We start from the raw sequence: 4944 nt of genomic DNA, 5'->3' as shown, positions 1-4944 counted from the left end.
GGGGGAGAGCGAGAGAGGGGGAGAGAGAGAGACAGGGGGAGAGCGAGAGAGGGGGAGAGAGAGATGTCATGTTGGTATAGCACATTAGCGTTAGCTTCTGCTAAATATGCTGGGATATCTCTTTCATGTTAGTTTCCACTAATTAGCATGTCGGTAAAACATGTTAGCATTAGCAGATCAAAAGTTAATAATTAGCCGCTTGAGGTTAGCTCTGCTAACTTTTTAGTTAGCTGCAGTAGCTAACCAGTGCTAATGCTGTTAGCCAAAGGACTAAAGGTTTACAGAGGTGGAAGCTCAGATGAAGAAAACAGACAGATATGGAAACTGATAATCGTAACATCCACCAATATCATCAACAAGATTTCAAATATTCTGCAGCTGTTTCTACATTTTAGCCAAACAAGAAGGAAATCTGTTGGAAAATCTCCTTAAAATCAGCTCCAGCTGCTCTTTTCCTTTAACTGCAGTGACTCTACATAGCAGATCTATCATTTGAAGATGGGATTCATTTCAGTTTGGAGCCACATGAGAAGCAGACATGTTGTTCTGGCGTCTCTGATGTGGAAAAGGAGAAGGAACCAAAATGCTGGATTAAAGAAATAAAAATAAATTAAAAAGTGGTCGTCCTCGAGGATAATGAAGTTTTATTATTTGTTTTCTTATTGTTGGGTCTCAGCTGGCAGAGGACAATATTTTCTGTGTTAGTGTTTGCCTTACTGCGTATACACACACACACACACACACACACACACACACACACACACACACACACACACAGTGGCCTCTGAGGTGAGAATCTCCATAATGATCGTGTATCAGTTTGATTTATCAGCTCCAATCGGAGCCGCCCCCCTCTCTCCCTGGGGAGACGCCGTTTACCGGTCTGCTGTCCCTAATCGGATGAGCCCGGCGCCGCCGCAGCCTGGGAGAGGATCCGATTCCCACCGGGGCCCAAATTAAAACGACCACTGTCCCCCGAACGGAGCGGCGATATTAGAAATGCTTAAGGATAATGTAGTGGTTGTGTTTTAATGTGACAGGACGAAACAGGAAGCCTCAGGGGGCGGAGCTGAAACGAGTCCAGATCAGAAGAAACAACACTTAAAAAAATAAACTTACTCCTTTTTACTGTAATTAAAACATTTTGTTTCTCTGAGAAAAATCATTTATGACCAAAAACTCAACAGATTGAGGATTAAAGCAGCAAATGACAGAAAAACTAAACTAGGGAACAAAAGTCATGACCAACAGGTTTCCACGGCAACAATAAAGCTGATTTTTTTTGGTAATTATTAACTACAAACGTTTCATGAAGTCAACAACAACAACAACAACAGAATTTCACTTCTTACGTTAAAGTTCTGGAAAACATTTTGTTGCCATGGATACCGAGGCTAACTACGGGGTGCCATTTGTAACGTTAAACTCTGAGCCAGCGAAACATTTAGTCTGTAAAAAAACATTTAGTTTGTGACATTTATGAACAGCAGGGAGAAAATCTACTAAATCAAATTATTGTTAAATTTTGACTAACTTTACAAACTGCTATAGTTAGCGTTAGCCCTGCTGCACATCGAGCAGCTACAGGAAGCTAGAAAAGCTACAGGAAGCTAGAAAAGCAGCATGTTTAAACTCTGATGAGCACCGTACCGCCCAACATTTAACTTCTTTCAACATTTATTAAATCAGGAAATCCAAACGAGATCATGACTTATTGGTAATATTACGACTATTCTCGTATTACTCCGATTTTATTCCTGTATTATTATAACTTTACGGATTACAAGTTTGTTTTTATCAATATGACGGCTGACGTGACTGTTCCTGTATTATTACCACTTTATTCACTAATTATAAATTTCACTTGGTAACATGATGACTGTTCTAGTATTATAAGGAGTTTATTCTGGTATTATAATTTATTTCCGTTTTAAGACTTTATTCTCAGATTAAGTAGATTTATTCTGGCACTGTTGCAGTTTTAATCTTGTATCCCAGTGAAACTCCAGCTCTGATTCAGCCATCAGCTCGGTTGTCGAGCAATATTCCTATTTTGATGCTGATCAATTAAACATGTGTAATGTTTGGCTTTCTTCATTTCATTTGTTCATTTATTCATGGTCTCTCCTGCTGTCACCGCGCTGCATGCATTCATTCATGCATTCATGCTGATGTATTTTTCACGGCCGCGTCGGCTCGGATCAGCGCATCGACTTCAGTCAAACACACATTTTAATTTACCGCGTTTGATCAGAGCTTTAATTCATTCACCTGTTGATGTGAGCAGGTTCCAGTCGCTGCTCTGAGGTCAGCAGCTCCATCCTGCTGCTGCAGGACAGAAAAGAGAAACTCAGGAAGTTTGCAGTTTCAATTATTTAGTTTTCACTAGAAAACAACAATTAGCATGAAATAAATTAGCATTAGCATTAAAATGCTCCATTGTTCCTTTTGTCTCTGAGTTGAAGTCGTGTTTTCTAACTGGGAATCAGTGAGCGTGTTTCTCCATCACAGCCTTTTCCTGTCCCCCCTGTCGTCTCGCCGTTTCCATGGCAACCTTGGCCAGCATCCAAACAGCCGGCGGGTCCCTCTGAAGGGCATCGCGCAGGCGGGATGGAAGATTCCCACCAGGCGGCTGCAGGAAGAGCGGCCTCCTGCGGCCGCAGCTTTCAACGCAGCGACTCACAAAACCGTTCGGTGGAGATTCATATGCAGTCAGGAAAGGTCAGAGGTCACGGGAGGAAGGAGGGAAGGGAGGCAGAAAGACAGAAAGAAAGAGAGAATGAAGGGAAAAATAAACATAAGAAAAGAAAAAACTAAGAAATGGAAAAAATATAAAAATCTAAGAAAAAAGTATAAAGAAAAACAAAAAATAGAAATAAAAGGAAAAAATAAAAGAAAAAAGGGAAAAATAATAATTTATACTTTTTTCCTTTTTATTTATATCTTATATTTTTTGTTTTTAAGTTGAATTTTATTTTATTCCTTTAGTGTTAGTTGTTTTTTGCAAGGTGTTCAATGTTTTTTTATTTGTTTTCTGTGATTCATATATGCAAAAACCCAATAACTATAGAATTAGAAAAAACACATGGAGTTAAAACGATATAAACAATTTGTCTATTTAGATTTCATAGCTTTCATGTTAAACCAATAAACGCTCACTGGAAATAAAAATCTAGAACATAATGGCAAAAAGCAGAAGGGAAATGAAAGCCACTGATATTCATATTAATATTCAGTAATAGAGGAGGATTTCTGAACCTGGCCGGCTGATCGCAGGAGTTTAAAGCTCAGAGCAGAAATGTTTCTGTTTGTTTCCTGAAATATTCAGCAGCAGAACATCCACATGAATCATTCAGTCAGGAAACGATTACGGAGTGCCATCTCTGCCTGAAACATTCATGCTTTTTATGTCATAAATTATGACACGCCTGTTTCCTCACTGCTCTGAGGGGGGAGCAGAGCAACACTTCCTGGTTGTGACCTCATTTCCTGCCATTATAAACTTTCTCATGCCAGAAAAAACCTTAATCTGTGAAGTTGGGATTAATTTAAACGATGAGATTGGACGCTGGAAAAGACCAGTGTTGTGTTCATTAAATAATTTAGCAGCAGAAAAAAGTTTTGAATAAATTATTTTGTACAATAAAATGTGGCAAATTAAATTCAGATCGGATAATCTGTCTGCATCCAGAGCCGATGCACCAGATTTCTGCCAGGCTCAAGTTTTGATTAATTGGTCCACAAAATCATTCTGAGGGCCACAAAGTGGCCCCCGGGCCACACTTTGAGCACCTCTACCAGAAATCTGTTAAAGTTAAAACCTGGAAGAAAACAAAAGCAACCAAACAGACAGAACTGCTTCAGACGACGGCGTATCAGGGCCGTGCTAAATGGAAAACGATGGACTAAATCTCCACGTCGGAAATGTTCTAGAAAAAAAAATCACAGATTTTGAAATTAATCTAGCAACATATCCAATTATATACTGAATTTCTGAGTTTCAGATTCTGAAACTTTTTCTAGAAAAAAAAATCAGAAATTTCAAAATTATCTGTCAAATTTCCTATGAAAAAGTTGGAAAATTTTCTTCTATTTTTCTAAAAATTTCTAATCTAAAAAAAATCAAGAAAAAACAGATTTTTTTCAAAATGTTTTTTTTAAAAAAGGATAATCTTGAGAAAAATGTATATTTCTGAGTTTTAGTAATTAAAACTTTTTAGAAAAAACTAAGACATTTCAAAACAGAAAATTTTCTAACAAAAAGCCACAAAAAACAGCAATTTTAAGATTAATCTCTGAAATGTTTCTTTTTTAAAAGAAAATGTGTTTGATTAATCCCAACTCTCAAAAATTCTGCTTTTCTTGTCTGAAATTTGCTGTTGTTTTTATCTACAGTGACCCAAACGGGCCTCCACTGGACCGGCCTCAGCAGCTAGCCTGCTAGCTTCTTGTTAGCTGATGTTTTATAGTTTATGTTTTATTGTTTCACTAAATCAATAAAACATTTTATCAACCCGCTGATGATCAGCTGACCTTCATGGCGACAGGCCAGGTGTGTTTGTTTGTTTCTCGGTTTTTCCCGCCAGTAAAAACCTAATTAAGCTGAAAAGTTTTTATTTTGTTGATTATTTGGCTCTAAAAGCGGCTCACCTGAAGGAACCAGAGCAGGAAAACATCCAACAGCACCGAACTCTGATTAGCAACACCAACCAGCTGAGGCAGGAAACACAGGAACACTGGGAATTTCAAAATAAAACAGAAAGTCAGGAATTAAAGTATGAGCACAGAAAACAGGAGAGAAACCAAATAGAGAAGAACAGGGCAAACATTTCACAGTAATGCAAACCCTTATATATTTATCTATATTTCAGTGATTCTTGAGAATAGGGACAAAACAGGTCGTATGATTAAACCACCAAATTTGAATAAAATATACACAAAATA

General features: G+C 37.8%; 1 long non-coding RNA gene across 1 annotated transcript; it reads right to left on the bottom strand.

Moving 5' to 3' along the window:
- Window positions 1–331: 331 nt before the first annotated feature.
- Window positions 332–2757, bottom strand: LOC106964299 (uncharacterized). Its single transcript, XR_001428376.1, has 2 exons — window positions 2272–2757; window positions 332–1069 (listed from the first exon to the last, which is right to left on the bottom strand). It is a non-coding gene; the product is annotated as an uncharacterized LOC106964299 (long non-coding RNA).
- Between the last annotated feature and the right edge of the window lie 2187 nt (window positions 2758–4944).

This window comes from Poecilia latipinna, unplaced genomic scaffold (assembly GCF_001443285.1).
Source record: "Poecilia latipinna isolate Pla-1442-1.1 unplaced genomic scaffold, P_latipinna-1.0 Scaffold1654, whole genome shotgun sequence".
Classification (NCBI taxonomy): Eukaryota; Metazoa; Chordata; class Actinopteri; order Cyprinodontiformes; family Poeciliidae; genus Poecilia; species Poecilia latipinna.
This window is presented reverse-complemented; position numbering and strand designations above follow the sequence as displayed.